The sequence below is a fragment of the Passer montanus genome, unplaced genomic scaffold, assembly GCF_014805655.1.
Source record: "Passer montanus isolate IOZ18808 unplaced genomic scaffold, ASM1480565v1 scaffold55, whole genome shotgun sequence".
Lineage (NCBI taxonomy): Eukaryota > Metazoa > Chordata > Aves > Passeriformes > Passeridae > Passer > Passer montanus.
Window position 1 is genome coordinate 998346 of NW_024370485.1, and position 12449 is coordinate 1010794.

General features: G+C 42.5%; 1 long non-coding RNA gene across 1 annotated transcript; it reads left to right on the forward strand.

Annotated features, from left to right (window-relative positions):
* The first annotated feature begins 1275 nt into the window (after positions 1 to 1275).
* Positions 1276 to 10407, forward strand: LOC120509974. The gene is made up of 3 exons (XR_005629374.1): positions 1276 to 1341; positions 9340 to 9403; positions 10286 to 10407. It is a non-coding gene; the product is annotated as an uncharacterized LOC120509974 (long non-coding RNA).
* Positions 10408 to 12449: the final 2042 nt, after the last annotated feature.

The following is a 12449-nucleotide window of genomic DNA, read 5'->3' on the forward strand; positions in this document are numbered from 1 at the left end:
CTTATCACGAAGTTCACAGATTAATTGTACACGGCACAAACATTTTTTCCTAACTACTTCACATACATTGCTTTGCAGTTATATCATGTCCTCCAGTTCTCGGACTGCAGGGGAGAATAAGGAAAGGCCCACCATGCCTCTTTTGTATCACTCCTATATCATTGTGTACCTCGCTCTTTTCTTTGTTTTGAAAGGTGATCCTAACTTTTTCAGCTTCACAGTGTGAGCCAACCCTTCACAGAGCATTGCTGCTGTCTCTGTCATGACTGACTAAGCAGGGGTGAGAACATCACCGCAGGTGAAGCGCCCTGACTATTTATAATGATGTTCTAACACTCCAGCTACGGTCCTCTGCCCTGCTCTAGGGATGCCATCATTCCCCTGTTTTCTGCACAACCCCACCGCAGGGAACCGAAGTTTTCCTTACGGACATTCCACCCACTTGCACCATTTATTTCCTCGGCTCTGTGCCCCACCGAGCAGCTCGGTGTGTCTCCGAGAGGAGGAGCAGCCCAGGCCGGGCCGGGCCGGGCCGTGAGGGCACGCAGCGCACACCGCCGCCCGCTCGGGCATTTTGACACTCCCGAAATCGCTTTGCACACAGCAAAGCGTGGGAAAGTTAGAAATGCATTTCATTTGAAGATTTCTGCTGGCCAATCCCTCATTTCCAGTAGCCTGCCCCACTGAATGTTATCTCCCGATTTCAGATTGCGACAGGCCGGCGGTAAAGCTGAGCCATCACCACGCTGCCACACTGGGAGCGCAGCACTAAAATCCATCCAGCCTCTGCCGGGAACCCACAGTCCCATCCAGGGATGAGGGGAGGGCGGTGCTGGGCGGGAACATGGGAGAAAGGAAGGGGAATATTCCCGGCTCGTCAGGGAACCCGAAGTGCCAGCAGTGCCGGCACGCTCGGGCTGTTCCACGGCTTTGCCCCCTTCACTACTGACTCGCCCCCACATCCCACAGCGCCCACAAGGGCGGCGCTGCGCCTTTAAGGGCGAGGCCCCGCCCCTCCCCGCCCAGAAGGCACCCGCCCCCTCGGCCCCGCCCGCGATGACCTCATCCCTGCCTTCCCATTGGCTGCACCTCCCGTCAGTCAGGCGGCGCACGCCCCTCTCTCCCGTTAGCTTCCCCAGGTGCTCGCGGGCCATTGGTCGCTTCTCGTGCCGCTCACCGGCGCCTCTGCGCTCTGATTGGCGAGACTGGCGGGGGGCGGGCGCTTCCGCGGTTGCGAGGCGCCGGCCGGCGGTGGCGCGGCCGGGCTGCGGGAGCGGGGGCGGCGCCTTCTCCGCCGGGGACGGGCACGGGCGGGCTCGGGCGAGATGGAGCCGTGACCAGGTGAGCGCGGAGCGCCGGCTCGGCCGGCACCTGCGGGGCGGCCTCGGGGAGCGCCAGCGGCAGGCAGAGGGAGGGAGGGTAGCCCCGCGGAGCCGTGTCCCCGCTGCCCCGCGCCCCTCCCGCCCAGAAGGGTCCCGGGCGTTCCGCGGCCGGGGGCGGTGTTCTGGGGCTCTCTGCGGGCGGTGCTGGCGGGGGCTCGCAGGGGTCTGGGAGCGGCCGGCCCCGGCGGGCTGCGGAGCCCCGCGGGGCAGAGGCGGCTCCGGCCGCGGCTCCCCGCTTGTCTGCGGGGACAGCCGCGCGTCTGTCCGCGCTCCGGGACTGTGGCACCGTGCATCGGAGGGGACTGGAGTTCCACGTCCCCCCCGATCGCGGAGGAAAGCTGACAGTTCTATAGGTGTGTTAGTGGAATAATCCTCCCGAGACCTTTGTGGTCTGCCTCTGTGTAGCCTTGCTGTGCACCATGAAACTTTGTGTTCGTACGGCTCTGCGTGGCTCTGTTGTGCAAAATGAGCCTCGAGGGAGCTGAATAAAGGGTTGCAGGTTTGCTGCTGCTCATAGCAGTCCCCTTCTGGTGTCGTTGGTCCAGACAGCATCAGGGCCTGTGCTGGGAAAGTGCATTTTAACCCGCCATCCATAGAAAATACGTTTTGAAGACATGAAAAATGTTTCTGTTTAAGTCTGTAGCTTATTTTCTGTATCTTGGAACCCGAATTGTGCTTTTTGTTTTTTGGTAGGATCTGAAGACACAGCTCTGAATATTTGGGAAATGTAAAATATAGCTATTCTGGGCTGGATGTGCATATCCCAACATTCTGTCTTTATTTTAAATTTGTATTTGACATCAGGGCTAGTTGTGGCATAGGTGACTTATGGGAAGTGTGTTTTTTACTTGTGTGTTGGTTTTCAGGTAAAAATTAAAAATAAAAATACATATCCACCACTGATTTTAAAATATATCTGCTGCTTACACAAAACTCCTCACTAGGTTTCTGTAAAGTCCATACTGTTGAACTGGTAGAAATGTAGTGCCGTTAGATCTTCATAAGTATTTCCAAAAATATTTCAGTCATTACTGAATATGAAATGACAGGGACACCAATTTGTTCCCATTTGCTGCAGTGATTTAATGAGTGATCTAATAATTGTGATTAAATAGGATCTAATAATAGAATTTAAAATAAGTGTATGATCTGAAGCTGACTGTGAACTCCTTTTCTGTTCTTCAGATTCGTGCTTTCTGCTGAAAGGAGAAAAAGACTTGGGGCTAAAAGCAAATGCCTTAAGCGTTCCACAAGTAGGCCAATTTGCCCTTCTTAATTATCAGATATTGGCTTACTGAGCCCTTTTCATTGCTTTCTCACTTATAATTTAGAAACCAAATGTGATTTCTGGCAAAGAGTGAAATAATGCCAGTTAGAGCTTCTTGAGCATCACACTGTTCCATACAAAATGTGAGCAGTGCTGCATTCGCTGGTTCCAGCAGTTGTGGAAGCAGCTTTAATTTCTCTTTAATTGAGGCCATCCACTCCTATCATCATGTGGGAGAAGGCTTCCAAATCTTCAGGCAACAAGCAGTTCATGAAATAAAATGCAAAGAAAGGGAGTACAGGAGACATTTTGACGTAGAACTAGGAGAAATTGGCATTTTTCCAAAAGCAGTCTTTAATTTTTCCTCCTCTTGAATATGAAATAATGGGAAACTCTTAGGTTTGAGGAGGAGTGCTTGCATATTTGGTTTTTTTTTTTTTTTTAATGCTGACTTCTACTGGCATGGCAAAACAGCAGCATTTTTCACAGACTTTCATCCTTGAACCTCCAGGTGAAATGTACATTCAGACAATAAAAGTACCCTTTAATTTAATATGATGATGATGATAATAATAATAGTAATAGCAATCCCTACTGGATTTCCCTCACTGTTGAGCCATGATTAAATTCCTGTATGGTATTTGGTGGTGAAAACAGCAGCTGTACTAGAGAGAGAAATATCAGAACAAAAAAGGTTTGGATGTTGGAGCAGAAAGCAGATGAATTCTTATGATGTGTCAAAACATTATCACAAGATTAATTGTTGCACTCATTTGGAATGTGCAGGGTGTCTCCTTATATGCTTTTTACCTCAAAAGCTCAATTTATAACAACTCCAGCACTCTTCTGCCTTTCCTCTCTATACTCAGCTGTCCTTCCTGTGTTGTAGATAATACAATTGGACTATCTCATTATCTGTTTACTTACTGATAACTCAGTATTTGATTAAGATTCCTTTTGAGGGGTACAGTTGACTTCCTCCATGTAAAAAAGTGGTAATAATTAACAAATCATATTACAGTTATACGAAGCTCTTCCTTAAAAGTTAGTTGTTTTTTTGGGTTGGTTTTTTTTTTTTTATCAGTTGTGTCCCGAGGGTCAATGTCTTTTCCTGAGAAACTGTTGGAGAGGAAGCAGAAAAAGCAATTGTTCAGCAGTCTCAAACTGTCAGACACCTACTCTGGGAAAGCCTAATCTAATTGTTTCCTGTTGGACATATTTGCTGAATTGAACTGAGACTGCAAACAGAGGATGTGGTTACACAGACATTTCTTTTAGTGGTGGGGCTGTCTTAAACAGCTCATATTCCCATTTGCCTTTTTTCCCCCTCCCCACCATGTGCTGTCACCTCAGTAGTGATGTGGAGTCTGTGGAGCTGCATGCTAGGCCAGGTTAGAGAGCTGATTTTTAATCTGGGTGTGTTTTATTCCTCTCCCCCTCAGACCGCCCAAATAAAAAATGGGGCAGAGCTGCAGGAATGCATAGCTGGAGTGGAGGAGTGCATTAGTAAGAGCTACAGCTGAAAGGAACTACACTTTAAAATTGTTCCTATGATTATTCTTTTACGTGTGGGTGTTAGATGAAATGGATGAGTTTGTGTGAATTCAGAAACTAATTTCTTTGTCAGATACTCTGTTCAGTTTTTCAAGGATGCTGTGTGTGTGGTTAATGGGGATGTTTTACCTCCCAACCTCTGAATGCTTTCTGGGTGCAAACACTGTTAAGTGGCTTCTTCAGGGGAATGGATGGCATTGGGCTGAGGACAGTTTTCATTGCCAGGCTCAGATGTGCCACTCTGGTCAGTCAGAGCCTCCAGATTTTTAAATGTGGGTTATCCTTGCAGAGGGCAAGCAGTGCATGCAGCTTGTACAGGAATCTGCCCTCAGTCTGGTACTCTGTGTGCAGATGTGAAGAAACAAAGCTGCTAACAGTATTTCACTTCCTTTGATCCTTTCCTATTTCTTGTTCAAGACTTTTATTTTCCATACAGATAAATCTTAGAATTTGTCACTTAGTGAGGTAATGTAATTGTTTAAATGAGTTTGGTTTATAGTTCAGAAATTGATGTAATGAATTTAGTTTGTGCAGCATTCCTTTCCATTTCCCTCCCCCATTTTCTTGTGTGTGTGTGTGCGCAGCATCATTATTCTTGTGTGAAGAAATATTTTGGATTTAGGCACACAGCCATAGTGATAACATCTCTTCAAGAAGGTGAGATTTAACATAGAGTCACAAGTCTTTTTAAATCTTGAAAACTAAAGATCTGAGCTTTTAATTGGAGATTTCTGCACCTTAACCTCATGCCATCCATCTGCTTTTGCTCTCCTACTGCAAATTAGAGTGTTGACTGCTTCTGCTTATCCTTCTTAATTAACTGGTGCTTCCTTTTTCAGCTTGTTTGAGCCCTGCTGATCCAGAAAAGCAGAGTTTTTGTGGAGTACAGCAGAGGAAGCATGGTAGCTGCTGCGTGTGCCAGCACGTTATTTGTTAACAGCTTATCACTGGGGGCTGCCTTTTTGGCACTGAAAGAAAAACTTTCTCCTGGACAGGGTCAGGAGTTGCTGCTGCTGTTGTCTCTGCTTGCCATGGGTGCATATTGAAATGTGTATGTACCACACTACAGGGCCCCTGGCATAAAGCAGTGCAGAAACTTCCCTATTTTGCCATCTTCTAGTGAGGCAAATCAATGTTCTGACTATACATCATCTTCATGTTAGGGGAACTGGAGACTGAAATGATAATGTCTAGTTCTGTGAAATTAATTTTGGTCTGGGACAGTCTACATCACAGATTGTTTCAACCTCAAATTAATGTTTCCTGTAATATATGGCAATTACAACTAGTTGTAGACACACCGGGGAGGGGATGTGTGGTTCCTTGAGTCCTCCCCTTCCCGTGGTTTAGTGGAGCACTGAGGATATATCTTCATTGCACAACTGATCCATATGGTTGACACCCTGTTTAGGCTTACTCAGATGAGATCATCCTTTACACACAGCCATAGCCATGTTATGATTAACTCGTTTGCTCTGCAATTGTTTATGTGTGTGATGGTACAGCTCTGAGCAAAGATGAGACAGGATTCACTTTCTGTCAATTACAGGGAAGCTTTTTCTCCTTCAGGCAGAAACTTTTGGAAAAAAAACATTGAAAGACTCTACTTGAATGATTAAAAAAACCCAAAAAAGGCATTTTTGCCCTCCCTTGTGATTTTTTTTTGCAATATAAGAAGTTTCCCAGCAGAATTATGTGATTACAGTCAACATTGTAACTTAATTTCTATTCCACTGTACAAGATGGACCTGCATCCAGATGAGACCTTTCTCTGAGGTCTGGTAGGGCTATGTTAATGTTAGGCCTAATATAACTGTCTCTAAATTCACTCTCATATGTCCTGTTGGATATGATTTACAGGAGCAGATCACTTGAATCTTTTGAAAGCCTCCATCTGAGAGACAGTCTGGGTGTTGGAAGGGTGGGATATGTATTCTGCACTGCTGTGTTCTGGTCAGAGTTACGAGTCATGTCAGTGAGTTTCTGTGTTGTTCAGGCATGCTGAAACTCCAAGTCACCAGTGAAGGCAATAAGCCATTGTAATCACTGGAATAGCAGCCATTTGGCTTGAACATGTAAACACTGACATACAAACTTTTCCATTGGATGGAGAAGTTTATCAGCAAGATGAGACTTCTGCATTTCTTAGAGATGACACTATTTTTTCTTCAGAAAATCTGGGACAGTAGAGTTCTGCCTGCATTGACTGTAGTGAGAGGAAAAAGGAGTGTTGGAGGAATGTTTTGATTGTGCTGTGGGCAAAGAATAGCAAAAGCTGTTTAACTGTGGAATTTTGCCAGAAAATGTTTCAGTTATCAGATTAATCTTTGCTCACTCACTGCAGCGTAGAAGGAACAGTAAAAAGCTTGTCTTTCATTATGGTTGTAAGGCTGTTCTGCTAAATATTTGTGAAGTTTGACTTGTTAATTTTGAAGGCAGGATGTGTCTGGGTTTTGTGGTTTTTTTTCATCTTGAAGCTGGATTGAAATTTCGTGAGGTGAGTGAATAAGAATAACGACAGGAATATGTTATACCTGCAGCATTTCTTACCTTAATAGCACACACATATTAGAAAAAAAATAATTAATGACTGTTCATGCCTATTGCAAGCCCGTTATCTCCTATTTGGGGTTCATATGACCAAGCAGTAAATTGCAGGATGTAATACTTTAACTGTCTCAGGCTGAGCAGGAACTTTGTTGACAAATGGGACCAAAAGTTTAAAAGTTGACCTTTCATTGGCCAGAGTATCTGGAATAAAACTTTAGTTCTTGGTAGAGAAAGTAAGAAAAATGTCTGATGTCTGGGAGGATGAGTTTTGAGTGGGAGAACAAGGATCTCTAGGCACCTGAGAAGGCTAATGGAAGTGTTGGACAGTCAGGAGAGGTAAATAAGCTAAGGCAAGGAAAAAAATGCACTGAAGAAAACACAGAGATTATTTTGACTGGTTATGGGGTTTCACTTGTAGAAAATGAGCAGGTTCCCTGTTCCAGGACAGGCAGATTAATAAAATCTCACTGTTGGACCTGTCTTGACTCAGCTGAGACTCTGGAGAACATGGATCTTAAGTGCTGGAAACTAAATGGAGCAGCATGGTGATTGTTCAGCTTTATCAGTGCTGTTGCAATCCTGAATTGGAAGATAATATTCAGTGAACCAAGATTACTGGAAATTAGTGATTGGCCAGCAGAAATCTTCAAATGAAATGCATTTCTAACTTTTCCACATTTCCCTGTTGTGAAAAGTGGTTTCAGGGATACCTTAGTCTCAAAAAAAAAAAAAATCCCATAACAACAGCAAACTAAAAAATAACAATCCCACTGCAAACCAAAGTATGCCAAAAACTTGCATCGAAGTCAAGATTTAATATATGGATAAATTTCTCAAAGAACCCATATCATCACAACGAAATTGTGATGCTCTGTGCTTAATGCTGTCATTAAGCACAAGAAGAACGTTTCAGCAAAATTGTTTTGTTAAATTCTCAGGTGCCTTGTTCATCATGTTGGAATAGCAAACTCTTAACAGTGGTTAATTGTTTGCTATCTTTGTGGAAGACTTTCCTTGACTTCTTGAGGCCTTTTTGCCTTGCCTGTTAGGAAACCTAGGATCTGCAATTCTGTAAAAATTACATTGTAAGTATATACTTCATTGTGTAGTCTTGCATCATTATTATGTTATAATTACAGTTGTATCAGTTTGACTGCTTTATTAAAGAAAAATAATTACTTATTATGGCTTCTCACATTAAATTAATTAAGTAGTTGTAAGTAATTTTAAATATTGACTTGATGACAAATACTGTGAGAGGTGACAGAATGACTCCTTGATTCTGTGATAGAGCCATGATTAATGTGTGCTGGCACACTTTATTGAGGGAAAAATAGGAACATTCTCTGTAAGGGAATTTTCTGAAGTAATACTGGTGTCCTTACTTGTTGTATTTTTTTCCTTTGGTAGCAGTATTGTAAATCCTTTCTCCTTCAAATTAGTGGAGTTAAGTGGAGGAGAGTGGACCAAGCAGGTGTGCAATTCATTACTTGTAGCTTCTTCTAAACAGTGTAAACAGAATGAAAGCCTTTTATTTGTTGGGGATCAGAAAACTCACATTTTGTGTTACGCTTATTATTCAGGCATTGAGACTAATCAGTCTAACTGATCTTACTCCTTCTGATGTTGTTCTGTTGTAGTAGATAGCTTATACTATTTTTGACACTTTTTTTTCCTTTTCAGTGGAACTGTGTTAATACTCATGTCCAAAGTCCATCTAGTCTGAAGTTCGCATTTAGGGAGGTGACTCTTTCTTTTTTATTTTATCTTCTTGATAAAATATCATGGCATCTTGACTGCAGTTCTGTGCTTCTGATGTCTAGGAAGCCCTAAAGTCTGAAAAACTCAGAGGAGGAAATGGAATGGAAACTTTTATGATGTGTTTCTTTTTTTTTAAAGGTGGCTAAGGAAGTAGAAGTAAACATATGGCAACTTCTGACCCTTTTTATTGCCATTTGAAGCAACAGTCTTCCACAGGCTCCGAAGTAATTATTTTCTAGTCAGGTGCTGCTGGGTATGCCTTTTAGAGCTGCATTGCCAAAGAAAATGGACTGTTACCTCAGTACATTTATGAGTTTTTAAGGTGCATAGGGTGATTCTTTTCCCCCTCCTCCAAAATGGGATTCCTGTTGCTGTCTTGACAGATGTCTGTAATGTATTTTTATCTTTTCCCCGTTTTTGTGTGGGTGCATAACCTGTTGTAATAAACTATTTATAACAGTCTCCAAGTTCTACTGTCCAGTGTTTAAGAATGATTTCAGTAGAGAAACTAGAAAATTGAGTATATGATTTGGTGAATATTCTGCCTTAGTAGACCTCAAGCACTGCATTCTTCAGAACTGACAAAGCAGCAGTCCTAAAATAAAAGTTCTTCTCTGCAAGTAACATGGTGTGTGTATCCCAGCGTGGCAGTCTTGATGGTATTTCAATCCAGCTTCTGTAGTGTGTACCAAAGGAATTAAAGATTCTATTTAAAAAGAATCCCAGATAAAGGACTTTGCACCTTACCCTTAAAGGAGAAAATGGGCTGTGTTTGGTTGTTTGTTTTGAAATCTCTGAATATTTGTGTCCTGTTTTCTTTTTCAGTGACTGGGGAGAGAGCTGCTGGCATGGAAGTGAGCTGGGTTTGTCCGTGGGAACTGTGAGTAAGGTATGTGTTGTGTTCGTTTTCTGTCTTTAGTCTGCACCTTTTTTTCTTAGGTTTTGACTTGAAAATTGCTTGTAGTCACTAAAAGTGAGGGATAGTATTGTTTAGAGATAAAATATTTTGAATTTGTGTTAGTGTTGTCCAGCTGTGTAGCAAGGACTTAATAGTGTCAAGAGTATAAACAGCACACGTGTGCACTTTTCTGTGCTGCTGAGCATTTAGCAAGACTTCTTTCATAGAAAGAAGCAGTTGAATTTGGTATCCTTTGAACTGGCAAAGAACAGCAACAATTCTGATTCCCCCATCCCTATACCATGTGCTTTGCTCATGTTGTTTAGGTTTCCATGTTACTTCTTTTCAATAAACTGGTTAGCTTAAACAAGGCAATAATATTGGTCTTAGCTTCTCTGTGAATCACTGAAGAAAATTCTTGCCTGTTTTCAGTAGTGGGCAAGTCCAAGGGTGGAAAGTCAGCTATTGTAAGGGAAAAGGGAACAGAATATCTAGTAAATCTCTTCCTGGGCCTTCCACTTAATGAATGTCATGCTGGGTAGCTGCATTAGAAGATGCCGATAAATGCACAGAAATTTGAATTCCACACCCATTGTCCGTTGATGGGGAGGAGAGACAAAACCAATTCAGATTGGTTTAATTTTTAGACAGTTTCATACTCTCATGACTAAAGAATGTCACTGGAGTCAGAAAACTTCTTGGATAATGTTTCAGGCTTTGGTTTCACACTGTACTTCACATGAGGTAACTGAAAGCTGTCATTTTTCAGTGGGTCTTGCTCCCTGTTTCTTTTTTCTTTATTTGTTGGTTTAAGGTTTTTTTTGTTGTTTGTTTTTTATTTTTTAATGAAATCTGAGGGAACTATGGTTGCAGGGTTCAGATTGCCATCACAATGGGAAAACAAGCATGTTTCAAGGTGTAGCTTCCCATCAGAACAGCAGGCTGAATTGACTTGCTCTATTGGCTGCAGAGTCACTGCTTGAGGGAGAGAAGGTGAGAATTTCAAATTGTGGTGTGGTGATACAATATGGACATACAATCTCAGTCACAGCCTGTGTTCAGACTGAGTTAGATAAATTGTAAAATTATTTCCTGACACTCAAAAGTAAGTTGCCAAAAAACCTTGCCAAAAAATCCTTAAGATTCTAAAATTTTTGCAGTTTTGCCTGCTGCTTTGTGCTGCAGTGAGTGCTTGTGCCAGGAACTGAGCTGACTGAAATGTAACTACTTTATCTTTGTTTTAATTCTTCCTTTTCTGTTAAAAATATATAAATTAAAAAATTTATTTGCTTTTATTTTAGTCTAGATTTGTTCCCTGAGCTGTCTTTCCTGCCTTGCCTAAGTCACCACTTTATTATGCCCTGTGTCATTCACTTCTAGACCCAAACTGCAATTGTTCTGTCTGAAAGTGTATTGTTTCTTCTGAGGCCTTACTTCCTATGCTTTTCTTGTCCAATGACTTTCTCATCCCAGTCTGCTCTAAATCCATATTCATCAAGAGTTCCTTCATACTTGTTCAGCTGTGAATTTCCAAGTCAAAGCTCACATCTGGCTGCAGATCATCAGCATTCCCTTTCCTAGTTTGCTGTAGCCTCCTGCTTCCGTCGTTGGCATCCACTGCCACATGCCTTTGCTGGCTGAATCCATTGCTTCCACTGCTTGCTCCTGTGGGGTGAGGAGCAATGCTTGCCTTTAACATCAAGGAAATTTTAAAAGATGCATCAGACAGTGATTGCAAGGAAGCCAGCCAGTCAGAAGGTGGTGGAAAGCAGGCAATCCTGTTCTAAACACACTGCAGTTCATCATGCATTTCTTTGGCAGCAGTGCAGGCTCAAACAGCTTGCTCCCTTTCTCAGCTCCCTCTGTTTTGCTGGCATAGCTGTTTTTGTGGCCATGGTGAACCACTCTGGGGAACACATCCTCCTGGAAAGAAGTGTTTTTCTCTAGATTATTTTTCATCTGGTCCAGTACATGCTGTCTCTGTAAGATTTATGCTGGTCTCACAATGAGGAAGGTATGAGAGTGGGAATGTGTAGCAGGCTGCCTAAGTTGGCACTGCTGCTAGATATTTGAATGTGCTCTTTGACATTACAGTTAAGTTGATCTTTCAGTGTGCTGCTCTTGCAAAGGCAGGTCAAACCTCTGCACAGCCTTGCTCTCCTGCTTCTTTCTTTGCATCAGAGCTGGTGATTGTGCAGCCACAGGGCACAGCCAGCCAGCCGACTGATCTGGGAAAAAATGGTTTCTGATGCTTCACAGAGTGCATGGTCTGCTGGTTCAGCTGACCTGAGTCACCCCATGGGTGCACAGTCATTAGATCAGACAAAAGGAAAGCAGCAGGAACCATCAGCTTCATAGCACTAGGCTGAATTCTTCTTTCAATTATGGTGTTGAACTCTATCGTGACCAAGGCCTAAAATACATTAGTGTACCCACTGGCATGTCACCTGAACACTACAATTTTTTTGCTCTTTTGTTCTTTGAACTTCAGCAAAAACTGTTATTTCTTCAGTAGCTATCATCTTTAGTCTCACAAACTAGACCGTTTATTCAACACACTGAGAGGTAGGAGAGAATTAGGTGTCTATGAAGAACCTCACCAGTTTGAGGCTTAATATCCTATGAAATTAGAAGGATGTTGTCCTCATTCATGCTTTGAACTGAAGTAAGAACTCCAGAAATTTGTGGAGAGTTCATTTTTTTTTCCAGCAAGGATTGTTTGTTCTAAATATAATTGCTAATCTCAAAACTAGCTTTGGTATTATCAGTTCTCTGTGTACCCAAAGTTCCATGGGCTTGAAAGCCACAAAGTTCCTCCAAATACATATTGAAGAATGAAAAATATTTCTTAAAAAATAGCTGGAATGTCAAACTGCATTTCTTAGCTTGCTATTTGTGGCTTTGAGAAATTAATGTTTATTGATGATTTTCCAAGACCTCTTAAAAACTTTCTATCACTGCTGGATGGAGTGAAGCAAATGTTAATATTTTATGAAGGAAATATTTAGGGCTTGAGTAATACCTTAATTGATGAGTG